General features: G+C 37.1%; 1 pseudogene; it reads left to right on the top strand.

Annotated features, from left to right (window-relative positions):
• The first annotated feature begins 357 nt into the window (after window positions 1–357).
• Window positions 358–21,420, top strand: LOC101442165 (olfactory receptor 12D2-like; annotated as a pseudogene).
• The last annotated feature ends 6,541 nt before the right edge of the window (window positions 21,421–27,961 follow it).

Raw genomic sequence — 27,961 nt, 5'->3', positions numbered from 1 at the left:
TCCCACAAAGGGGCCTAGTGGGATTCTGAAGACAGAGGCACTAAGTGCCAGGGTGCTCATTCCTTACACATTATAGGTGAACTGATTTCCAGAGAGCTGCCTCTCCCTAGCAGTAGACAATGAGACCTGTTACAGAGTATGAGATGATGATAAGCTCACTTGACATGATCACGCCTATGACAACCTCTCCTTAGATTATGTAGGGCTGGGAGACAACTGTGGCTGAAAACCAGAGGCAAGTTTAGGGAAAACATCTGGGTATGTGCTCCTTTCTCAAAACAAGATGTACCTAGGCAGGTAGCATTCAGTGGTATAGCACCAAAAACTGGGCATGCTTCCATGGAGTTATGTGGAGGGATGACTGGGGACAGGGCGCAGGTGACAAGGCTGGGCAAGGGCGAGAATAATTCTTGGTCAGGTAAGAGATGCATACAGATCATACAATTGACAGAATGAGTATCTAACTTAAAATTAGAGATAAAATCAGAGAATCTCAAACTGAGTAAAATATGATACAGAAATACATGTAGTAGCAGAAGTTATTAAAACGAACACCCAAGAATGACAGAGGGGCTTAAACCTTTTTCATAAAATACTTTCAAAATGTCAAATTTCTGACAAAATGTTCTAAGAATAAATATTACAATGTTCTAATTAATAATATTTTGAATGAAAAGGGACTAAAACGTCAGATAAGTGTGAAAAATAAGCTAATAATAGAACAAAATATGTAACTCTTTGACAAGACATTTGAAAAATTAGTTGCTAGGGTTATTAACTGAAGAATTAAAAGAAAATGCTGGGTTTCTTACTTATGCATTCCAAGAATGCTTCCACTGCTGGACTTTGCATTTTCTGTTTTCTCTGCCAGGAATATTCTCCCCCAAATGTCTACTTGGCCACTCCTTTCCTTCAAGTTTCTTTAACATATGGTGTTATTAGTAAAGGCTGTACTGTATCAGATGACCTACTTCCTGCCCTGTCTCACTTGCTCTGCTTTCTTCTATTATATCTAAAAGAGCAAGTTTACATGTTTAATGTTAATGATTTCTCTCCCACAATAAATTATGAGGATATAAATTTGCCTATTTTCTCACCTCTATATTTTCCCTCGGTGTTCAAATAAATGAAGTTAAATGGTTGATGAATGAAAAAATTAAAAAATGTCTGAGATCTTAATGATACATAAAAAACATTGCATGCAAGCCAACATCAAATATAATGAAAAACTTAACAAAAATGAAATAGACAGCATTTCTTAAACAGGTAAAGGGTTTGAAGCAGACTGCTGCTTTGGTGACCTCGAAAAATAATCATGCCTCCTAATTGTCATGTCCATTGCACAAAGACTCTAAGCTTGGGCATGTGGCAAGTTAAATCAATGTGATAGGTGCAAGCAAAGGCTTAATACTACTTGTACACGGGGCCTGTTTCTGGGAACATTTGTTCTTTGGATTATCCTTGGGATCATGATCAACCAAGCCAAGCAAAAATAAGAACTGGGATTCTTTGGAGAACTAAGGACCAGCAGCTCCATCTTAACTTTTAGCTAAAAGCTTATACTAGCATTCTTGGAGCAGAGGCAATTTGGTTCTACCAAGCTCTGAAAAATAAATAAATATTGTTGTATTAATTCACTGAGTTTTCCATAGCTTATTGTGGAGAAGTAGACAACTGAAACAGTTGTTTAACTAAAGCTAGTGGAAGATATGTGTTCAGTGAGGTTGAGACAGGACTGCGGGTGTCATACTTCTATTCAACATTGTCTGATTGTTTTACCTAGTGCACTAAGGCAAAGAAAATAAGGCACAGCTGTAGGGATTAGAGCAGAAGAAAAAGTTCCCTTAATCACAGAAAATACATTTTCCTATATAGAATTACTCTAAGAATGTACACATAAAGCATTAGAAAAATGAGATAATTTAGTACATTTCTTGTGTCAAAGATCAAATTTAATGCTATATGCCAGAAATAAAAGAGAGAAATATATTTTTAATGTAATTTTAATGACTATTCAAATAAAAATTTCCAGAAGCAAATCTAATAAAGCATAAAAACACCTTTACAGGGAATATAAAACTTTACTGAAAGGCTTTAAAGAAGAACTAAGTAATTAAGGGCATTCACTATGATAATGGTTGTGGAGATAATGTCTTTACTAATTTAATACCTTTGTTGGTATATGTATGCAATTCAGTTCTTTCATCTAGAGCAATTAGGATACTGTCATGATAGCACAGGGTTAGATACAGCAGTGGAAGAGAACAGAGGGCCCACAAGAGACTCTAGCATAAATGGACATCACCAAAGAGTAAACAGTACAAAAACAATTGGTTATCCATTTCAAGAAAAGAAAGATAGACTGAAATCTTCCTGACTTTTAATTCAAAAATCTGTTTCAGATAGAGTAAAGTTTTATGTATTAAAGTCAAAATTTTATAACTTTAAAAAGTAGCGATTAGTGATTATCTTTATGACTTTGGGATTGCATAGGAAATAATTTGTAATAAAAGAGATAACAAGTATTAACCATAAAGAAATGTCTAATTTTAATATATCCAACAAACTAAAATTAGTATACATGTGCACCTCAGAAGTAACCATAAAGTGAATAAAAGTCAAGCTACAGAATGGGCAAGGATATTTACCACTGTGTTAAGTGACAAGGTTTAGTAGGCTAAAGATACAAATAATCCTTACAATTCTAAAGAAAAAGAAGATGAAGATGACCACAATCCATGAATAAGCTGAAATGGCAATAAACACACAGATAAATGTGAAACACTCTATTATTTTATACCTATAAGTTATCATAACACCAAACAAAGATAGTAAAGCTATGAAGTCTCTTCCGCAAATTTGATGAGGGTATAAATTGTTGAAACAACTTTGGAGTGCAATTTCATGATAGATAGCAAAGTTTCAGATGGGAAAGAAGAAGCATGGCCTTCTGGGAAATATATATTGGATGCATTTGGGGAAAATGAAGGAGAAAAAGGAGCCTCTAGTGGTGTATAAAGGAAAATAAGCATTATTCATATTTACTTACATCTTTTAAAAACTTCACTATCAAATATTAAAACTGTATTAGCAATGAAAGATGTTGTTAATGTGGAAAATATATGAAGAGTAAGGCGTGGGGTATATCGGAATGCTCCATAATTTTATTTAACATTAATTTAAGTATTTTTTTAAAAAATTAAAGTATATTATAATAAATAAATAAATAAATAAATAAATATAAGCAAAATTATTGCCACACCTTAAGAAAAACTGTATGTTAGGATTTTCCAGAGAAACAGAACTGGCAGGATTTATTGATTGCTTGATTTAATCTTATTTATTATAGAAATTGACTCACTAAGAAAAGGGATTGACAAGTCTGAATTCCATAGGGCAGTCTGATGAGGTTTTGATGACTTCCCCAGGAGAAGATGGCTGGATGAGGAGAGCTTCAGATGCTTCTTTATAACTGCTGAAATCCTCACTTCTCACTTTAAGGTCTTCAACTGCTTAGATGAGACTTCTCTCATTGCTGAAGGCAATATTCTTTGTTAATTGTATGTGTAATCAGCCATAGATACAATCAATTAACTAATAACTGAAATCCATGAAGTATCCTTAAACTCACAATCAGGTCAGTGCTTGCTTGCTGGACCGAAAAATTGGGCACCATAACCAAGCCAAATTGACCCATGAACTTAACCATTATAGACCTTCTTTCTGCAACTGGTCTCATGGTCAAGATCATATTTCTAACTACCTTCCTCCACTAGCCATTCCATAATGCTTTTTCAGGAGGTAGCAGGTACTGAGCCCATGACTTAATACATGAGAAGCAGGCATGCAATCACTGAGCTACATCCGCTCACCATTACATAATTTTCTTATTCTCAGCAAACAACATACCTGGCTGTGCTTCTTTGCCTGGGGGTCGAGGGGGTGGCCAAGCTTCATTCCTGAGGATCATAGGCCAATAGTATTCCTGCCTGGATTGGGTAGTTGCAGTTTTCCTTGACTTTCATCACTGGGCATGGTAGTACTAAGAGATACCCTAAGGGGTTCCCTGTTTTCCAGGCAAACTCTCTTTCTTCCATTGTACAGGTGCAGTATTAACTCCCCCTGATAGTCAGGATCAGTCAGCCAATACAGTAATTCCCCTCTTTGCCTGTTGATTCAGAGGCATGAGGAATTCAAAATGTCCAGGTTGCTATCTTAACTTCCAATGAAATCAAATCATTTTTCTGTCTCCTCACATTGGGAATAAGACCTGTAGACAAGCAGAACTTAAGATCATCAGGACAAAAGGCAAAACTTTTCTAGTGGATCAATAGGGGTAATTATGATTTATGCTGCTCCCCATTCAGCCTCTTGCTTCCTGAACCTGTGAATCCAGGAAGGAACAGCACCATGGAGTGGATGCTGATTTAGAACCCATACCACCTCCTGGAAAACGTTGTCCCTGCAAGGTATTGCCACACAGTTGGCGCCATAATTGAGGCTTCAAAAGGCCATTCCGCCATTCTATCAATATATCTAACTCAGGATGATGGAACATAGTAAAACTATTGAATTCCATGTACATGTGCTCATTCTCACATTCCATTTGCTGTGAAGCAGGTTCATTGAACAGAAACGTGGAATACCATGTCATTGGTTGAGGCATTCTGGAAGCCCATGGATGGTAGTTTTGGCAAAAACATTGTATTCAGTGAAGGCAAATCTGTATAGACAATATGTATCATTCCTACATTCCATTAAGACCAAAATGCTGTCCCCTCTATGATGTAAGTCCAATGCAAATAACCTGCCTGTAGGTAACAAGCTGATCACCTCAGGGAATAATGCCATATCAGGGGCTGAGTGTGGCTCTCTACTGCTGGCAGATTGGGCTTCTAGCAATGGTTGTGTTCAAGTTAACCTTGGTGATTGTACGACCATATTGCTGAGCCTGTGCATAACTTCCATCCCCCCAACCATGGCAACTTTGTTCATGAGCCCATTGAACAATGACCGGAATGTGTGTGGGGGGGAAGAGGCCAACTGTTTTCACAGAATAGGTCATCCCATCCACTTGATCACTAAAATCCTCTTCTGTTGAGGCCACCCTTTGGTAAGCGTTCACACAAGATATGAATACCTCCATGTTTTTCACCGATTGAGAAAGGTCTACCCAGTGAACTCTCTCCCAGACCTTTACAATCGTGTTCCTTTCAAGTCCCTGGCAATCCAGTCAAGCCATTGTACACATTGCATAAATCAGTGTACAAACACACTTCCAGCCATTTCTTCTTCAAGCAGAATGAACAACCAGGTGCCTTGCTGAAAGTTCTGCCCACTGGGAGAATTTCCCTTCACCAGTATCCTTTAGGGATATCCCAGAAATGGGCATTAGTGCTACAGCTGTCCATTAATGAGGTGTCACTTTATATCATGCAGAGATATTTGTGAACCAGGCCCAATTGCTCCTTTCCTCAGTCAACAGATTGTAAAGAACTGCCCAAGAGATCACAGGTGCCGTCTGGCAAGGACTTGAATTAAACAAGAACTGTGAAATGTGTCTGCTCCCTTAAGAAATTTAAAATCAGAGGATAGAATAAAAAAGGATGAGGTATGGGGGGGGTAAATGGGGACCTCGTATTTTTTTTAATGTAACATTTAAAAAAAATAAAGAGAAAGGAAAAGAAAAAAGAAAAAGAAAAAAAAAAAACCCAATATGTGGTCCTTACTTTCCTTAACCATAATATATGAAATATTAGCCAGGAAATATCAAAAATAAAATGTAGAAAAGTGAATTTATGACATTCTATTTGTAATTCCAGCCTGTTCCCACCTTCTCTTGGCCATTTATGACATCACCAAACCCTAAAATTACCAGATGATAAAAATAAATCTATATTTGGTGCCTTTTCTTTGTATCTGCATTTAATTCTTGGATTCTCCAGTTACAAGCCCTTAATCTCATTTCCTCTCTTAATTTTTTAAATTTTTTTGGAGCTCATTTTCTCCACCATATAAAATCTTTATTATCTAGACTCTCTTACAAATATAATGAAAAATTTTAAATAGGCAATTACTAAGTGGGATGAAATGTGAATTTGAAGCTGGGAAAATTGAACTAGCCAGCAGGGGTGTTTGTCTTACCATTTGTTTCTCCTTTCCAGAACTTTATTTTTAAGTAACAAGTAGAAGGGCGTGGGAGAGCAAAACTCTGAGCTGAATCCTTGATTGACGGTGCTCAATATAGGGAGTATGGTAGTTAAGGAAGGCCAGTCATATGTTAACTGATTTTCCGTAGACCTGGATTCAGAAGAGAGCTCAAATTCCCAAGAGAGCAGGAGGGTATATTTTTATGAGGGAGTCCTGGGTAAAATAGGATACCTGGGCAGAAAAACATTTATGAAATAAATTATTTCTTGAAATAACTAATGAGTGTATTACAAATATTACCTTCTTACATGGAAAAGTTAGAAAAATATGAGTAGTTCAGGGAAATGGTGCTGAAGTAGTTAGGCACAGTCTGCTCCTCTCACAAAAAATAGAGAGAGCTCAGGGACCTATTTAAAGGAGCTACATTGGCTATATATAGTAGAATGGGAGGGTGCCCTGTGTCATCTAGGAGGGTACTGGACAGGTAAAGAAGCAAAAAGAAAGCCATGAGTTGCTCACACCTGTAGCTGGAAACAGCATTTTACCCTAACCTCATAGCAAGTAGCCTTGGTGGAGCCCCTGGCTCGCTGCTGCCAATGGACTGGGAGTGGACATTACCTGGGTGGAAGAGGGGTCCGAGAGAGGGTGGAGAATGGTTTCTTTGCAGTGAGTTTGGCCAGCTGAGCTACTTTTAAATCTCAGAAGAGACCCTTACGAAATGGGGAGAGGGGAGGGGGTATATGTTCAGGCAGGATGTCACAGTGAGCCACACAATGAGGGAAAGGAACTAGATTAGAGAAGGGGCAGGGACCGGCCCTTACTCACAGGACTCTAGAAAACTGTAGAAGTCTGAAACACCTGGGGAACAGGGGCAGATAGCTTTCTGAAGCCTAATTAAAATAAGGAGACAATTTAGCTCACTGGGAGGAATTCCAGTCTTGCATATTTAGGTTGCTGGTTTGATTCCTGGTTCTCCTTAGAGAAATGATTCATACAGTGATCCAATAGGTTATCAGGCATCCAGCTGATACCTTATGACAGGGAACATATAGACATTCTTTTCATTTTAGGTTTTCTTAGATCTGCTATTTTTTTAAGGTTTCTTCCCCCCGTCCCCTTATTTTACTCACTAAAATTTGGTACATCACCTGCAAAAGGCAGGCTACAGGGTGATTGATTGACACCAGCAGCCTGAGAACCTTCGTAGGGGCCAAAGATGGAAAGCTGGTAGTGTTTTTTTGTTTGTTTTGTCTGTATTTTGTTTTGTTTTGTTTTACTTGCTACTGTTTGTTTCTTATTTGTTGGGTTTCTCCTTACTTTGTTTCCCCTTTTTTCTTTTACGATTTTTTCTATCTATGTTCTTTTTTATTTCCTTCATTTTTCTGTCTTCTGTTTTCTGTTGTTTTTCTTTCATTCCACCCCTTTTTGTTTGGTCTTCAATCTCTCTCTCTCTCTCTCTCTCTCTCTCTCTCTCTCTCTCTCTCTCTCTCTCTCTCTCTCTCTCTCTCCTCTTCTTTATTTACTTTTTTCTTTTTTCCTTTTCTTTTCCTCTCTTCTCATCATTCTGACCTCTTAATTCATTCTGTATATTTTCTCATTACATTTTTTCTGTGCACTTTTTTATTCTTATTCCTCTGTATTACTTACAAATTTTTACTCAAGTCAGTGATTTATTTTACTAGGTCTTGTATGTTCCTTTTCTATCTTTTTTATTATTACTATTACTCTTTTTCTTCTCCTATCTCTTTCATTTTCTTTGGTCCTATTTTTTTTCAAGAGAAAATAGACAACAGCAAGGATAGAATAAGAGGAATGAAATGTCAAAGTGAAACCTTACCACAAACACAAAAACAACAAAATAAAACCGTAGAGTAGAAAGAGAAGCCAACCAGCCAAATAAACCCATCAAAATAAATAGATGTCTAGACAGTAACAAAAAATTACAAGCCTACAAGCCATACTAAGAAACAGGAAGACACAACCCAGTCCAACAAACAAACTGAAAAAACAGGAGGAGTTACAGAATATGGAACAACTAATCAGAGATGTCCAAAAAATATCATGAATCAACTTAATGGAGTGAGGGAAGAAATTAAGGATATTAAGAAGACATTGGGAAAACATACCAAAGAAATTGTAGACATACATAAAAAGATAATGAATACGATGGTGGTGAATGACACAATGCAAGAAATCAAAAATACACTTGAGTGTATAACAGCCGATTTAAACAGGCAGTGGAAAGAATCAGTGACATGGAAGACAATACACCTGAAATCAAACAGACAGTAGAAGAGATAGGTAAAAAGAAAAAATCCAGCAGAAACTTAGGGACATGAATGACAACAAAAAAATACTCAAACATACACATTATAGGCATTCCAGAGGAAGAAGAGAATGAAAGGGGGCAGCAGGAATGTTGGATGAAGTAACAGCTGAAAATTTCCTAACTCTATAAAGGGATATGAATGTATATGTCCCAGAAGCACAGTGTAAATCCTAAAAGGCTTGCCCCAAGACACATACTTGTCAAATTTTTCAATGCTCAAAACAAAGAGAGAATGCTGAAAATAGTAAGAGAAAAGAGGTCCATCGTATGCAACAGAAGTTTGATAAGATTAAGTGCTGATTCCTCTTCTGAAAACCATGGAGGCAACAGAGCAGTGGTATTACATAGGTAAAGTGCTAGAAGAAAAAAAAAAAACAAACCTCCAGTCAAGAATTCTCTATCTAGCAGAGCTAGATAATAAGTGAGAAAATAAGGGAGAGTTCAAAATATTCAGATAAACAGAGATTAAGAGAATTTGTCATTAAGAAACCTGCATTTCAAGAAATACTAAAGGGAATTCTGCAGGTTAAAAGAAAAAAAAAAAACAGGAGACAGAGAGTTGGAGGAGAGTGTAAGAATAGCTAAAATGATAAAATCAGAAATAAAAACATTATATGGCATACATAAACCTAAAGAATATATGGCTAATGTAAATAATTCCTGGACAGTATGGCTAATGTAAATAATTGAATGTTAATGGCTTAAATTCTTCAATGAACAGACACAGAATGGCAGAATGGATAAGGAAATATGACACTTCTGTATGCTGTTTACAAGAAGCACACCTTACACTCAGGGATGCAGGGATGCTGAACATGAATTGCTTGAAAACAATTCTACATGCAAACAATGACCAAAACGGGGCAGGAGCAGCTATAATAATATCATACAAAATAGACTTTAAATATGAAACTATTGAAAGAGACAAAACAGGTCACTATGTATACAAATGAAAGGTGTAATCTATTAAGAAGAACAGTCATAAATATTTCTGTACCTAACCAGGGTACCTCAAAATATGTGAAGGGAACATTAAAAAACCTAAGTGGAGAAATAGATAACTCTACAATTATACTGGGGGACTTTAATAGATCATTATCACCATTATAAAGAACATCTCAAAAGAAACTCAAAGAAGAAAAAAAGCCCTTGAATAATAGTGGATCTGTACCTAATAGCTATATAAAGAACATTGCTTCCAAATACAGTGAGATATAAATTCCTCTTGAGTGCAGATGGACATTCTCCAGGATAGAGCACATGCTAGACCAGAGAACAACTCTGAATGAATTCAGAAAGATTGAAACTATACAAAGTAATTTCTCTGACCACAAGGTAGTGAACCTGGATATCAGTAAGGCACAGAAAAGCAGTTCAGGCACAAAGATGTGGCAGCAAAACAACACACACAATTCCACTTTCATTCAAGAATAAAGAAACCCCAGAACATCAAAAATGTGTGACATGGCTTACTGAGTATCTACCTTGTGAGATTAGCTACCACATGGACTTGTCATAAAGACACTTCAACTGAGGACTGATGTTCTTTCATTTTATTTAAAAGCATGTATGGTGAATTTTCAGTGACTTACAATATTAACTCAATTATGACATTTTTAAAAAAACCTTAACTTAATTTTATATATGAGTAAATAGACAAATATAGATGCAAAGTAATGTGGCCAATTTTACAGTCTCAAGGTTTCTAGAAATGTACAAATATTGAGACTGTACTTGACAATGATAGACTACAAACTTACACAAAGTGGCTGAAGATTTCTCCTTAAACAGCACATTAGCTTTCACTCAGTTCTAAAAAGTTTTCAGCATTTATCTCCCTGAACACTGTCTCACCCTCACTGTCCATATTTCCTTCTTCTGGATCCAATTCCTATTAGATGTAGTGGGAACCTCTCAAACTATTCTCTATGCCCCTAACCATTCTTTTTTAAACTCAATCAATTGATTATCAAGAACCACATTTTGATTTTTTCCCTCAAATCTAAGTTCCAATTTTGTATTATTCTCTTTAGCTTAATTCAAACAGCAATTTGAATTATTCATCAAGTTTTTTATTTCAACAACTGTGCTACAATTTTAGAAACTTTTCTTGGTTATTTTTGAAAATTGTATTTTTTTTCTTTAATGTCTTTTTCTTTCTTGTGGTTTCTAAATCCTCATTTTATCCATTTAATAATTTTAATCAGTATACTTTCAGATGCTTTTATATCAAATACTAAACATTCTACTCTACTGTTATATATGACCATATAGAATCATCCTCAATTTTTTTCCTGACATGCTTGCAATATTTTTTGTACACTAAGCTTTAACAGGAATTATTTTTTGTGGAAATCTATTGCCGACTGAATTGTCAAAATATTCTCCCATTGTTACTTTATTTTTTGCTTTTATTGGCAATAGGTCAATGGAGTAAAACATGATTATATTAATAGCTATATGGAAAGAATTTGATGAAAATCAATACGATTTTGTAAGAATTATATAAGGTAATTCATGAAAAGAATTCAGAACCAGTTCCACTTAAAAAAAATGACAGTAAGAAGAATTCTGCAAATCCACTTCCTACCTAAAAAAGCATAGCAGAAGAAAACTTTATCAAAAGAAATCATAATTGTCTCTAGAAATATTTAAAGACATACAGCAAATGAATAAATATTCATTCAAGAACATCTACCAAAACATGGTAAGAACAACCAGATTACATGGCCCACTCCTTTCCACCTCGACCTTCATCCTCAATCTCCTCCCAGCTCAAATAGATGGAAGCTCAGCAACATACGGGTGTGAATAAGAAGGCAAGCTCCCTTTCCCCTCAGCTCCCAATACAGACTCTCTTAATCCACCCAAGATGAGCTTGCCATCAACACACTTAATAAACTCTATCTCCTCATTGAAGAGGCTAAATTCCTGGTGCATGTGGCCTACAAATTTGAGAAACCACAGAAAGAGATCCAAGAGTATGCTCACTCCAAAAGACCATACTGTAGCAGTTCCAGTCTGAGAGAGAAGACAAGCAGCTATTGTCCCTCAGAGGGCCTAGAGTAGTGGGTCAGAGTTGTCCCCAGGAGAGACTGCCCATAAGAAAAGAGAGCTCTGATGCTTTCATCAAAGATCTGCCTTCGTTTGAAGGACAGTGTGGAAGATTAAAGCCTAATCATGCTCTTGAAAACACAGGTACTCTTTATGAAGAGAAATAAGCAATGCATTAGGACAGATAGTTCATCAGAGAAATATAAGAAATTGTAGATATGAGGAAATTCTCGAGGTCAAAACATCCTTATACACTGCCCTAAAATACTACCCATGACTGAATTTATTTATTTATTTATTTATTAAATATTTATTTTTTATTTATTTCTCTCCCTCCTTTCCCCCTTGTCTGCTCTCTGAGTCCATTCATTGTGTCTTTTTCTTTGTCCGCTTTTATTCTTGTCAGCAGCACCAGGAATCTGTCTCTATTTTTGTTGCATCATCTTGCTACATCAACTCTCAGTGTGTGTGGTGCCACCCCTGGGCAGGCTGAACGTTTTTTTTTCATGTGGGGCGACACTGCTTGAGAGGTGCACTCCTTGTGCAAGGGGCTCCCGTATGCGGGGGATACCCCGTGTGGCATGCACTCCTTGCGCACATCAACACTGCACATAGGCTAGCTGACCACACAGGTCAGGAGGCCCTTGGTTTGAAGCCTGGACCTCCTATATGATAGGCAGACTCTCGGTCATGGGGAAATCCACTTACCCATGACTGAATTTAATTGGACAACATGCAGAGCAATTTATGACCCAAGGCATTGAAAAAATCATAGAACAGTCAGTTAGTTATTAGTGGAAACTAATAAGAGAGTTGTATACTAAATGAGCTAGACAGCTTAACAGAAACATCAGGGAAAGAGAGAGTCAAAGAGGGCCATGCTAAAAACATGAAGCAAGAGGGAGTGAGCGTCATGCCCAAGTCTGCACCCTCAAAGAAGGGATATGAAAGCCTTAACATAAAGTGCAAAATAGATTTCATTAAAATAGCCTCATCAATTCAAAAAACTAATGAATAAGAAAGCAACAATAGCAAGCAATGGAGAAAGAGAGAAAAGGTAAAGTATCTATTGAATTGCTACAGCACACTACCTAAAAATTCCAGGTAAAGCAACAGGAGCATATGGCTCAAACATAGAAAACAAAGTAAACAATAGAGACTGCCTGTGTAAGGGAATAGATGTCACATTTTAATAGAAAAAGCTTCAAAACACACATCAAAATATGTTCAAAGAACTAAAAGAAACCTTGTCCAAAAAAGTAAAAGATGAGAATATTCCTCACCTAATAAAGAATATCAATTAAGAGAAAAGCAATATTAAAAAGGAAAAAAAAATAGATATACTGGATTTGAAAGGTGTAATGACTGGAATGAAATTTTCACTAAAGGAATTCAATAGCAGATTGAACATGCAAAAGAGACAATGAGCAAATCTGAAGACAGGTCAATTAAGATTATATAGTCCAAGGAACAGAAAGTGAAAAGAATGAAGAAGAAAGGAGAGAGCATTAGATGTGTGGAACATCATCAAACATACCAACATACACATAATGGGAGACCTAGAAGGAGAGAAGAGCCAAAAAGGAGCTGAAAGAATACTTTTTTAAATAATGGCTGAAAACTTCCTACATTTAATAGAAAGACAGTAAATATTCTGAGAGGTCCAAGAGTTCTCAATTGGTGTAAATGCAAATTCCAAATAAGCCTCATTGAAAAGATGACAGTGAGCAAAGAAGAAAATAGAGCAAAGTTGCTAAGGCTAAAGCATGGTTGCTGGGGTTGAGAACAGTGAGGCTGGTGGAACTATTTCAGAGTGAAGGAGAAGTTAGTCAGAGGACAGGAGGTTACAGGTGATGGGCATTCAGACAGTGTTTGACTTTAGAGGGCATTGCAAGAATTTTGGATTTTGGGTGGAGCCATTGCTGGCTTTTAAGGGAAGTGGCATGACCTGATATATACTTTTAAAGGATTACTCTAGCTATCATGGTAGCAATAGTCTATAACAGGGAAGGGTTAGTTTAATTAGGAGACTACTGCAATCACTCAAGTGAGAGGTAATGGCTCATACCAGGGGAGAGTGCCATTACCACTTGTTGTATTTGTGATATTTAGTGGATGAAATAAGAATCATTTCCTGGTAACTCCTATGGGAAGTGTGAGAGAAAGACCCATGTTTTCGAGTGAAGGATGCAATTGCAAACATATTTGAAAAAGGGTGTCACATATCAATGCTGCCATAACATATTACCTCAAATTTGGTGGCTTAAAACAACACAATTTAATATCTCAGAGTTCTGACATCCAAAATTAGTCTGCAGGGGCTAAAATCAAAGTGTCGGAGGCTCCCGTCCTTTCTGGTGCCTGTAGGATAATATAAGATTCCTGCTCATTTGGCTTATTGTTCAGATTCAGTTCCTCGTTGTAAAACTGAGGCCCCTACTTTCTCGCTGCCAACATACTGAAAGCCATAAGCTTCTGGAAGCAATCCTGTGCCCTTGTCATCCATACCCCAAAAGCCACAAACAGCAGGCTGTGTCCTTGTTGCATTCCCTCTCTCCCACTGCACTATGACAGGTTCCCCACTTTCTAGGACTATTTGGACCACCGACATAATTTGAGAAAATCCACCATCTAAAGATCATACTCTAATCCCATCTGCAAACACACTTTTCAATGTAAGGTGATATATTTGCAGGTTCTGGGGATCAGGATGTCATCATCTCTGGGGGTCATTATTTTTTCTATGAAAGGAACACTCTTCATGGAGCAATTCTCTCAGGTGGATGCCAAGAGTTAATTCTTTGTCAGGTTAAATTATATATCCAAGTGGAGTAAGCACCTGGCACACAAGAGTTTGAACTGGGGAGAAAGGTCTGCCTTGGCTTCTTTGGAGGAAATTCAGGCAAGGGACTGAGCAGACAGCATCATGTACCACAGGTTAGAGAAATCACCAAGAATTACGTTTTGATTTTAAACATTCACATCTGTTTGTTTTTAGGTGGTCCTGGGAATTGAATCTGGGACCTTGTACAGAGGAAGCAAGGACTCAAACACTGAGCTACATCTGCTCCGTTCCCCTTTACTCTAAGTTTTAAGGTCCATATTTCCTTGGTTCACTTAAAAATTCATTTACTACATCCTTACTCTTTTTTCCTATTGATTATATTACATACTGAAAATATGGAGCAAATAATTCACTTATCTGGATTTGGATAGTCAAAAGTTTCATTTTCAGCATTTCATTTTAGTGAGTGTATAGTTGGGTCATATTATATAATTAACTTCTATTTAGCACTTTTTCACATATTTATAAACCGTTTGAATATTCTCTTTTGAAACATGTCTATTCAAGCATTTTGCTAGTTTTTCTGCTAGGTTGCTCCTTTAATGCATTTGGGTGCTATGAATCTAGTTATACATTCTCTGTCAGACTGATAGATAGATAGCAAATATATTCTCCCACTCTTAGGCTGAATTTTTATTTCCCTGATAGTGCTTTGAAGTATGGAAATTCATAAGAATTCTTTCAATTTTCTTAGTCCTGAAACTTACCCAAATGGGGTTATTAAAGTTTTAAAAATTAAAGATGAACAAACCTTTTCAAGAAATTAAGTGACATAAATACATGTGGCATTTCACCTCACTAATTTGTTACTACTTCAGGTATAAACATATTGAATATATAAACTTATCTGACTGTATTATAGTAATCAGAAAAAAAATCATTGAATTTATTTCAGTTTAGCAAATGGTTATGAATTTTTAATTTCCATAAACAGTATCATTCATGTCCAAAGTATTTGTCTACCTGTGGACTCCACAGGAGATCTAACAGCTATCAATTCTGGAGGAAAATTGTTGGTAAGTTTGTTGTTGCCACATAAAGTCTTGAAAAAAACAAAGGACCATTAAATAGAAACACTAATAAAAAGCAAAAATTACATGAAAAATCCCCGAAAATCAACAAACTATTTGGAAAGTATCTAATTGAATTAGAGAATGATTTATGACTTTAATTATACAATCCAGGATCAGTTTATATTTTAATTCAGTTAAAGGGTAAAAGGATAATTATTAAATAAGTTGTTTCATTGTACTGGTTGTTAAGTATTCTTCATGACACATCTGGATGTGTACCATTGGAAATATTTAATTCAGCCAGTTGTTCCAGAGATACAACCACCCTGATATCAATTTTTATGCTAAATCTTGTTTTGAGAGTCCCAAAGGTTCTCCATTGGTGCATGGCAAATCCAACCACCTTGAAGGGCAGGGCTAAAATTACACCTTTAAAAAAATTTACAATTTAGACTACAATAGAACTTCTTTATTGGCTCCCTCTGTCTGCACACAGATTTCTTTCACTCCTTTCCTTTATCTTCAAGCTTTCTAGCTTTACTCTGTTTCCAATTTTAACCAACTCCCTTGTGTTAGACCATTCTTTTTGGAGGAGGGAGTTATGTTTGACAATGAAACTCCTAAGGAAAAGATCTGTCAAACCACCTCAAGGCATTTTAAATAATGTGAATAAATGTCAGACTGACCTATGAAGTATTAAGGCTAAAAAGAAAGTCATGTTAATTAAAATACACTTTGTTACTAGCACAGAAACAGAAGAGTCGCTGGAAAAAATGGAAAGTAGAGGAACAGATAGTGTATTTAAGAAGAGTCAGAACATTTAAGAATGATATCACACATCTGTGGAGAAAGAAAAGCTAGTCTGTGTGATTCTGCACAAAGTATAGCCAATTCTAGTTGATTATCTCCCAATATAAGTAAGTGAAATTCTAAAAGAACTACAGAGGTAAATAGCAAATCTAACTCTCAAAAACTAAAAACCAGGGTCCACTACATAATTTGTGGGAATTGGTGCAAAATAAAAGAGAACTCTTCGTTCAAGTATTAAGAAGTGTATTAAGATGTTGACAGCAAAGTATTAAACAAGGAAGGTGGGGCCATCTGAGCACAGGACCCTGTGTGACTGTGTAGGTTTCAAGTCCATGAAGCTAGCATTGCTATTACAAGAAAATTTGAGACATTATCATTATTACTAAAGGAGGGTAATTAATTCATAAACAAGAGCCCAAAATGACCAAACATAAAGAGGAAACTTACTGGTCATGATCTCATTGAAATAATAGACTATTAGTCTACAAATAAATTCATCAAAAAAATTAACATGGTGACATTTCCAAAAAGATGGAGACAACATGGCAGTTGTCTCTAGAACTCTAGAGCCTGAGACTGAATCTTAGTTTCAGATTTAATCTCAAGAAACATACATTTACTTAACTCACCGACCCCTCAGTTTTCTTATGTTAAAATGGTAATAGTGTCAGTACTTTCTTTGTTGGGTTTGTAATCAATAAGTGAACTAATATTCATGAACAAAGAACAATAACTTACACTTACAAAACAAACATTAAATGTTATTTGTTTTTTTATCATATTTGCAACATATAACAAAATGGTGACATTAATATGATGGATATAAACTGAACTCTCCTTCAAAAGAATAAGAATGGAAACAATACAAAGAAGGAAAAAGAACACTGCACTTATAACCCTGACTAGAAAGTTTGTCTAGATGGCAAGATCACATGGCAATAACCCTTTGATGAAAAAAAATAGTATTTTCTTTCCTAAAGGATACAGTAAGATTTGGAGATACATACAGGTTATTTCCCCACAGAGAAATGTGATCTTTTAAATCAAAAATTTAAAACAAATACCATAGTACCATAGTAAAGAGTCACATTTAGCAGGGACAAAACCAATCCTATTTTTTCTTGAATGTTTTTGAGCAAATAGCTCGCTGCCTGATGTGCACAGAAGCTAATATTATGACACTAGGATTTTGAAAAAAGAGGGAATTTTATTGCAAGGTTGACAAGCAAGGAAAGAGAAAGCAAGCACAAATCTGGCTCCTCAATCTGAGAATTTAGAAGAGTTTTATGGCATTTGAACAAAGGAAGGTGAGGCAGTGCTGGAGACTTGGGATGGCGCATTTTCATAAGTTGTTCATAGTATTGTCTGTAGGTGGTATAGGTCTGTGCGCCAGATCTTTCTTGTTGAGGGACCCATCACTTTTTTTTTTTTTTTTTTTAAGATTGGCAGCTATGAAAAAAACCCCATCACTTTTTAATTTCTTCTGATGACCTCTCACCCTCCTAATCTTGGTTCCAAAGAAGGTGAGTTCTGCTACTGCTGTCTCAAGGGCAGCCTGAAGGGCAAGAGTCAGTCTTTTATGTGCAGGTTCATATTATATGACCTGCAGTAAAATAAGCTCAGAAGGAAAGGTTACAGGAACAGAAAACATCACTCCTAACTAAGTTTTAGCCCGCCCATGACTACAATTCCTCTTTCTTTGGTTTCCACAGAACTACAGTAATAAAAAAGAGAGAGTATATTAAAGATAATCATATTCTTATATTAATCAATAGGATTATTGATTAATAATAGAGACCACATTCCCTAACACTTATTGCCAATTTTCTTTCCACTGTATAAACCAAAGTGTATTGTCCAAGAGAGCCCTCAAATGAGAAATCGAATCCAAACCTCTGTGCCAGGAAATAAGAAGAATAAACAATGGAAACATTTCAGATAATTGAGGCTTGTGTTCTGTCCATGGTACCGAAGTAAAGGGCAAAGCATTCCAAGGGAAGAAGGGAAAATGGAATTTAAGATAGGAATTCCACAAAGCTATTTCCTCATATTGTGGGGAAGCGGGATTACCCTGTTTATTCTTACAAAAGTTCTTCTTAGCACCCAGAGGTCGTATTCTCTCTGGATTTTCATGGCTAGACATCTTTGCCTCATAAAAAGGCATGCAGAATTTTAGAAAGGCAGGCAGAATTTTTGGAAGGTGTAAAATTGATGCTGATATCCCAGCATGAATTCTCACTTCAATTTGTTTTAAATTATTTTTTTATAATCACTGGGAGTATAAACCTAAAAAGCATCCTTGCCTGTTGATCTGAACAATTAATCAGGTAAGAACTAAAGAGGAAACAGACGGGGAAGTTACCCGTATATTCTTCTTGTTACTGAATGGTATGTCTTCTTTCTATATTAAAGTGAAAAGCCCAGGATTTAAAACAAATTTCCTACTTTATGGTAAACCACAATGTATGTGGTGGGTTATGAAGCCACCTTACTTCCCATATTTTTATTGCCATGTCTTATTTTCTACTGCAACACCCTGGTTCTCCAGATGTTCTCCAAAACATTACATAAACTCCTAAGATTTTGAAAAATACATGAAAATCTTTAAGAATTGACTTTAATTTCTAATTTTATTTAAATATCAGGATATTATTTTTAAAAGGATTTTCATGAAATTACATTTTGTGGGTCAGAGAGTTAGTAACGGTGTTGGGCATATCATGTGTATTTTAAACCGGATGGTAAAATTCTTCAGATATACAACTTATATATGACAATGGAAAAGGTATTGAGATGTTTTGAAAGCAACCCTCATTGGAAGTTTAGTAGGGGTATGAAAACTTCTCAAAAATTTTTCCACCTATAAAACCTGGAATCCAATGTGCTCCCTAAATCTGCTTCCTAGGACACTCACTGTTTTACTGTCACCATTTCAAAACATTTCCTTCTCCTGTCATTGTTTTGTCAAATGCTATTACAGAAAGCTCCACAATCTGCATCACCTTTCAGGTTTGAATTTAGTTTTTTATTGTTCTTTCAGTGCCTCCCACACCTGTAAAGGTTCCTTGTCCTTCCTTCTTCCCTCCTAACTACAAGAACTAATCGACTACATCTGGAAATGAAAGAATTGAAAAGAAGCCAAAACACAAAATATGCCATCTTTTGTCCAAGTACATAAAGGAGATAATACCAGGTTTTTGCAAATAATGAAGGAAAGAAGATTCAAAAGTTTTTCTGACTTTCTGAAAACAACCCAAATTTAGCAAACTATTAAACCTCATTACAATTAACTTATTTACATTCCTCAAGACTTTGACATCACTGAAGAAACAATATAATTATAGAAGTGCAAATGAGATGAAAATTAATGAACTACTTTTGTAGGAAACATGAGTTTTATTTGATGGAAAAAGGAACATAAAGAGAAAGCACATTTTTCAAATGAGAAGAGCTGAAACTTATGGTGACTTCAGAGGGAGCCGAAATGAGACAAATGCTTTACTGGGGAGATTGTAGCCAATGCTGCTACCAGTGGCATATTAATGAAATTAAGGTGAAGAAGAAAGTGTATCTCATTTAAAGTGGACTACTCCTTAATATCTGAAGAGTCAGTTTCTTTAACAGAAAATAAAAACAGGATTTAAGGAAATATATCGTTCAAGAAGATAGGATTTCACGGGGCTGTAGTCACAGATATCTGAAGGAGAAGTCAGTATTTTGTGATCTAAGGAAGGAATTCCTGGGATCATTGGAGACAGGAATTTTCAGGAGGTGATCAGTAAGAAGTCACCTTTAGCCCTGTTTACATTCTAACTAAGATAAGGAAAAGCTATGAAAACTTTTTAAATGTTCTTTTTCATGTATTTAAAGATCAGGTAGCTATAATTAGTTTATCCCTGTCTATTTCCTTAAGATAAAATCCTTTAGGTGGTCTTTTCCTGAGGGTTATTGATGTAGCATGGTGGAGTAAGTAAAATTGTCACCCTGTTAGACTACGTAGGAAGAGGACAGGGAAGTTGCATCAAAATGAAAATGTACACAGAACTGATAGACTGAAAGCATGGATCTCTGAGAAAATATTAATGCGACTTTAACGTGAAAAATTGACTAAATCTCAGTCTATATATAACCTTAATGTCTAACAGTCTAATGGCCCATGATCTGTAAAATCTCTGTGTTTGCTGTCATTTAAAACAACCTCGCTCTCCCTGAAAGCAATTTTGTCTTGGAAAAACCACATGGGCTGGAAGGATTTGACCCTCAGTTGTGTGTTTCCCAGATCGTATTTTGTCTTTTCTCCCAGTGGTGCTGAATCAAACTTCAGTCACTGTTTTTTTCTTCCTGGGACTGGCAGATATCCAAGAGCCTCTACTTTTTGTGGTTTTCCTCACTATCTACATTAGCAGCATGGTTGGGAATGGGGTCATCCTGATGATTGTCATCTCTAATCCAAGACTCCACTCTCCTATGTACTTCTTCCTGGGAAACCGCTCATGCCTAGACATCGGCTACTCCACGGTGACACTGCCAAAAATGCTGGAGAACATAGTCTCTCCACACAAAGCAATTTCCTTCTTGGGATGCATGAGCCAGCTGCATTTCTTCCACTTCCTGGGCCACATGGAAGCCTTGCTGTTGGGCATGATGGCCTTGGACCACTCTGTGGCAATCTGCAAACCGCTTCATTATACTGTCATGATGAATCATCAGCTATGTAGCAGATGGCCAGCACAGCCTGGGTCATTTGTTTCTTCCATGCCCTGCTTTACTCCATAATGACCTCTCAGTTGAACAGCTATGGTTCCAACCATATCCATCACTTCTGTGCTGTTAAGCCACGGCTGGAACTGGTCTGTGGGAATGTTGACCTCAACTAATGGCTTCTTAATATTGTCACAGGCACCATTGCTATGGTCCCCTTCTCTCTGACACTTCTCTCCTATTTCTACATTCTTACCTATCTCTTCAAGAATCATTCTTGCAGAATGCTTCAGAAAGCACAGTACACCTGTGCCTCCCACTTCATGGTAGATTTTCTTTTCTATATTTCTGTTCTCTTCACCTATATTCGTCCTGCTTCAGGCAGCTTCATTGAACAGGATGTGGTCATTGCCCTCATGTACAGTGTAATCACTCCTGAACTAAATCCACTGATCTATACCTTGAGGTACAGGGAGGTGAAGCAGGCATTGAGTAGGGTGATCAGAAGGAAATTCTGACATAAGTAAACATAGAGAACTCTTCTGAGGCATATATAAGCAGGTGATGAGAAAGTGGAAAGTACATAAAGATAAATGGGAATGTCTAGACTAGCAATCTTAAGTAATGCATTCCTAGGTAATATAAAGAAAACTTGAACAGATGGATACTAGCCATGGAACCCTAATGTGAATTTGTTTTAGAATACCAGTTGTATAATGGATTTATTAGATGTTCTAATATATTCTTACACAAAATCAGATGCAGAAATATGCCTGCACTATTCACGAGGATAGACTTAGGCTTGTTTGTGTGTGTGATCCCTCTAGGTTAATTATTTTAATATGACTAATAAAGTATTATTATTTTTTATTACATTAATAGCAGTAATAGGTACTCAATTATAAATGCAAGTGCTTAATCACATAGAAATGTAGGAGAATATTTAAAAAGTATGTCAGGTTTTTTGTTCTCCAATCAGGGAAGCAGGCAGTAATTAAGCCAAAAAAATTGTAATCACTAATTAACATAAATTTTAAAAAAACTAATGGTTCGCCAAAAACAGGGGTTCTTGAACTTTTTTTTTTCCTCAAACACTTTGCCAGTCAGTTGAAATTCATGGACCCCTTCTCAGAATGTAGTAGCAGATAGTTTTATGACACTCAACATGGCATGTCTTCAAATTAAATTTTAGGATTATCCAAAATGATGGTTTACAGCTTTCTCATAATTTCAATACCTGACAACTTGACACAGTCAAACATCTGTTCAAATGTCCATTTTTGGCAAACATTTAGAGCTTTGAGTTTTCTCACAGCATTATAAAACCATCTACACCATTCTTACAAACCTTTTTTCAGGCAGTTATTCACTGCCCTGGGAACTTGCTACATCAAAACAAAAATCATACTAAGTCCACACTATGCTGCATAATATTTAATAAATATATCACACCTGTTCCAACACATCCACGGAAGAATAATGATTTTTTTTAAATTTTCAATTCAAAGTCACGAACCCCCTGCCTAAGAACCCCTCACCTAGAGGTTCTGGAACTCTATCCAGAACACTTTTGAAAGTCTCTTGACAAGCATGAAGTATACAAAAGGAAATATATGAAGGAAATGAAGAGGTGGAAAAGGGGACGAGGACAAGGAAGAGGAAGTGCTGAGGATAGAACATGGCTGCTGGGGTTGAAGAACAGTGAGGAGGGTGGTGGGGTTATTTCAGAGTTGGGGGGTGGTGAGTAGTCAGAGAAGATGGTAGAGAGTTAGTGGGTAGCCAAATCGTGTTGACCCGGAAGGCCACTGAGAGAACTTGGATTTGTGGGGAGAAATTGCTGGGCTTTGAGAAAAGTGACACATGACCTTATTTATATTTTTGAAGGATGACTAGCTATTCTGATGAGAACAGAGGTTTAGATCAATGAGGAGGCTCTGGCAGTAGTTCAGATGAGAGGTGATGGCTGAGTCCAAGGCAATAGATGCAGGTGGATCTGGGTATTTACAGGAGAGGAAACCAGAATCATTTCCTGATGGCTCTGATGTGAGGTAAGAGAGAAAAAAGTCAGGAATGATGCTCACCTTGCTGATCCGAGCACCTGGAAGGATGAAATTGTCAACCATAGACATAGAGAAGGAATTAGTTTTCTATTCCGCCATGAAAATTACCACAACTTTAGTGACTTAGAAGAGTACAAATGTACTGCCTTTCAATTCTGATGGGCAAGTCTGAAATGGGTCTCACCAGGATAAAATTGAGTGTTGGCAAGCTACTGTCCTTTCTGGAGCTCTGAGGAAAGCTAATCCATGCTCTTTGGAATTGCTGGCAGAATGCAGTCCTGTGCAGTTATAGGACTGACATCCTCATGGTTTTGTGGCTCATGAGTAGAAGGTGGTGGCTTCTAGAAGCATGCCTTGGCCAGAGGCCCTCTTTCTCCAAATTCAAGCCAGTACCAGCACCCTGTCCTTATTTGCATCTCTCTAACCATACTTAACCACTTTCAAGACTTAGTGATTGCAATGCACACACCAGATAATCCAGGATATCTCACCATCTAAAGATCCAATCCCTAATTGCCTTTGCAAAGAAATTTTTGCCATGTAAGGTAGCATATTTGCAGATTCTCAGGATAGGGGTGTGGACATCTCAGGGGGAATTGTTTGTCTTCCACAGAAGAGTGTTTGGTGAACAGATGTTTAGGGGACACCAAGAGTTCTTTTTTTAAAGAATTGAAGTATTTTTACTGTCTATTCTTTTAAAGATACATAGATCACACAAAATATTACATTAAAAAGTATAAGAGGTTCCAATATACCTCACTCCCCACCCCATCCACTCCTCCTACATCAACAATGTCTTTAATGAGTGTGGTACAAACATTGAATTTGGTGAAAACATTTGGAGCAGTGTTACACTGATGGATTATGGTTTACATTGTAGTTTACACTCTCCCTCAGTCCCTTCAGTGGATTATGGCAGGATAGATAGCATCCTGCATCTGTTCCTGTAATATCATTCAGGACAACTCAAATCCCAAAAATGCCCACATGTCACACCACTTCTTCCATTTCCTTGCCCTCACCAACTCCCATGGCCACTGTCTCCACCTCAAAGATACATTTTTTTCCATTACTAGAAGTACAATTTTCTACAGATTACTAGTAAGCCCACTCTAAACCATATTTTATTCCTCCATCCTGTGGAACATGGGATAGTGATGTTCACTCCACCTCTAAATCAAGAGGGGGCTTATATCACACATGGCTAATGAATGTGATTCTCCTGCTGGCAGTTGTAGATTCTTTTAGTTCCCTGTTGCAGTGGTTGACCATACTCACCTCCCTTTTAGGTGACTGAGTTAGTACAATGATCCAGAGAATAGCTGATGCAACATTGCTGAGGCTCAGGGCCCAGCTGGCACATGAACATTCCAGAGATTCAAGTCTCCTTGAATACAGTAACCCCGGTGCCAACCACAAGTTCAGTAAAAGTGACAGAAGAGGCATGAATAGAGAAGTCCCATCTGAGTCCAACTCCATCACACTCAGGAGCACAAATTCCAAAGCAGGGCCACTGGCAAGGCACTAAACTCCACAGCCATCTGCTATGAGTGGAGAACCTGTGTGTATTCATAACCCTCAGGATCACCACTACCTGAAGTTGTATCTACTCTGGCTGTCTCTGGGATCCTTTTGAGAAGTGCATAAGCATGTCCCCTCTGATGACCTCCCAACTCATTTTTTAAGTTTCTTTGTGAGAATGCTGTGACCTTGGTTAAGGTGCAGTCATCATCTGGGACAAAAGACACAAAGAAAGCAGTCATCTTCTGGGAAAAGGGCACAAAGAATGATGATTCAGAGAATAACCACATGTACTTGGGATTAAAAGGAACTCAGCATTCTCCTAACTCCTGTTCTATGTCTAAGAGAAGATGGGAAGAGAGGCTGAAGTAACAATCATTGTCAGAGCTGGATAAGGAGAATGGATTTGGTAGGTCAGCAAAAAGATATAAAAGGATAGCGTAATAAAGATGAAATTGCCTCATTTCTTTGGAGATGATGGTCCCCTGAGCCCCATTGCATTATTTCTTTTGTGTTTTTTTTTTTTCCATTACCACATTCGTACAGGTTTCTGCAACATCTCTTAGCCATATAAACTCAGTTGGCTTTACCATTTTCCCCTTTTATTCAAGGTCTTTTACTAGTTGCATCACCAGCTGGTTCATGGTAGTAATCCCTAAGCACCAGAGAGGCTTCTCCTGGGAGTCATGTCCCACACTGGGGAGAAGGTAATGTATTTACATGGTGAGTTTGGCTTAGAGAGTGGCCACATTTGAGTAACATGGAGGCTCTCAGGAGGTAACTCTCAGGTACCCTGCTGCTCCTGGACTAGTTGATATTTCAAGCACACAGGCTCATAAGCATAGTCCTCAGTATCAAGGGTCCATTATTGGACCATCCTTCTTCAGTGCTCATTGCCCTTGAACTTGAGGACTGTTGCTGTTCCATTGGGGAATGAGAAAGAGCTTCCCAGGATGGGAACTCAGCACTCCCTCAGTTGCCATGTATAACTCTATCCACTATGACAATATCCAAATAACATTCAAACATATTTATATGCCCTATATACATTCCCTGGAGAACTCTCTCCCAACCATGTGTCCCGCATCAATGATGCTCCATGCTAGCGATCCTCCCCGGCAATATTTGAATACTTTCTGATCGAAATTTCTTCAAAAATGAAGTCTAATATATCACCAAATTCAACTAACAGGAAAATGAAATAGTAATGATAGGATTAAAGATTAGAAAGAGAACATATAATAATTTATAAAAACTAAAAATTAAATAAAAAATAAATTAAGGTATTAAAAAATGAAAAATATCATAAAACTTTGTTTTTGATATTTTGCCTTTCATCACTGTAATAGGTGTTGGCCTGTATAAACAGGGCAAGGAAATCACTTCCATTCCTTCCTCAGTGTCTACATCCTTTTTTTATTTTTAATTTTGTCTTCAAAAAAGTTTTAGATCACAGTAAAGTCACATATACAATATAGGGGACTCCCATATACCCAACATCAAATCATTTTACCCCTTCCCCAGCAGTGTTCTTTTTAAATGTGGATGTTATATTTGCTACAGCTTATGTACAGATATTGAAACATAACTACTAAACATTGTTCTTTATAGTTTTCATTGTGGTTCGTATTTTAGTCTGTATGCTTTCTTAAATTTTTTGTTATCGTATGATTTACATTTTAAGCTACACCATTTTATAAATTTTTGGTGAAATTTAACATGGCCTATATACATCATTGCATGATCTTGTGGAACACTTCCATAGCCCCCCAGTACCTCCTCTTCCATCTATTCTATTCCTCATTCCCTCTCCCCTAAGGGCCTACAGTGAAAACCAAGTTTCACTGCTTAAAGGACAAGATTCATAGATACTTGCAGCAATACTGAGGGCTTGATACACTAGACTGTCCTCCCTCATTGAGAGCCAATCGTGCTCTTGAGAGATACACTCTCCTCTGTTGAGAACATCAGGTCTCCCCTGGATGGGGCTACAATACCTTCCCACTCATTGTATGGGTCTCCACCCACTTATATAACACACTATGACAAGATGAGTGCTCACATACTCCCTAGAAACCTGCCCAGGTGCACCCTGTGCCAGATACCCCCTGTCAAACACTTTAAGGAAGTAACCCTTCCTTATTATATTTTCTAAAGACTTTTCTCAAAATTATAGTTTCAACCATGTAGCTGACAATCTCGTATGTTCATCTGCTCCCCTGGAACTTTGCCCCCAATTACATGGACCATCTGACCCATCCTCCCAACCCTAGACCCCTCAAACCTGCAAAGCCCCTCCAATAACATTTGTATGCTATCGTATCCCTTCACTGCACAACTATTTACCTCTCCTTTATCATAGATTTCATCTTTGTAGGCATCAGCACACAGCCTTCCTCTTCACGACTATTTCCTGTAAGCCTATCATCCAGTCTCTGGCTATCTGAGAGAGCCTGATTAAGTGAATTCAGACCAGAGAGATCATGTAATATTCATCTATCAATGCCTGGCTTGCTTCACTCAATATAAGGTTCTCAAGATTCATCCATTTTATCCCATGTGTTAGTACTATATTCCTTCTTACAGCTGAGTAGCATTCCATTGTATGTATATACCACATTTTGTTTATCCAATAATCTGTTGATGGGCATTGGGTTGATTCCAACTTTTGGTAATAGTGAGTAATGCCGCTATGAATTTTTGTGTTCATATATACATTTTTGTCATTGTTTTCAGTTCTGGGTACAAACTCAGCAGTGGAATTGCTGGGTAATATGACAAATCTATAGCTAGTTCTTTGAGGAACCACCAAATTGTCCTCCACAATAGCTGGATCCTTCTATTTTCCCACCAGTAGTGGATGAGGGTTCCCATTTCTCCACATTCACTCCAACATTTGTACTTCTCTGTTTTTTAATAGTTGCCAGTTTAATGGGTGTAAGGTGGTATCTCATTGTAATTTTGATTGGCATTTCCCTGTGTTTGTTCAAATCTCTTGCCCTTTTTTTAAATGTGTTGTTTGATTTTGTATTTTCAAGATATAGAATTTCTTTATATATGTTGGATATCAGGCTCCTAAACATATATGTTTACCAAATGTTTTCTACCATTGTGTAGGCTGTCTTTTCACTTTCTTGATAAACTCCTTTGAGGTGCAAAAGGTTTTAATTTTGAGGAGGTCTCATTTTTCTGCTTTTTCTTTCACTGGTCATTGTTTGGGTGTGAAATTCATGAAGTTATTTCCTATTACAAGGTCCTGTAGATGCTTCCTTTCATTGTCTTCCAAGGTCTTTATTGTCTTGGGTCTTATATTTAGATCTTTGATCCATCTTGAGTTAATTTTTGTATAAGGTGTGAGATGGAAATCCTGTCTCATTCTTTTGCATATGGATATCTGATTGTCCCAGGACCATTTGTTGAAGAGATCATTCTCTTCCAGTTGAGTGGCCTTGATTGCCTTGTCAAATATTATATCTCT

Source organism: Dasypus novemcinctus, chromosome 22, assembly GCF_030445035.2.
Source record: "Dasypus novemcinctus isolate mDasNov1 chromosome 22, mDasNov1.1.hap2, whole genome shotgun sequence".
In the NCBI taxonomy this organism is placed as follows: Eukaryota; Metazoa; Chordata; class Mammalia; order Cingulata; family Dasypodidae; genus Dasypus; species Dasypus novemcinctus.
The sequence above is the reverse complement of the archived record's forward strand: the minus strand, read 5'-3'. Positions and strand labels throughout refer to the sequence as shown.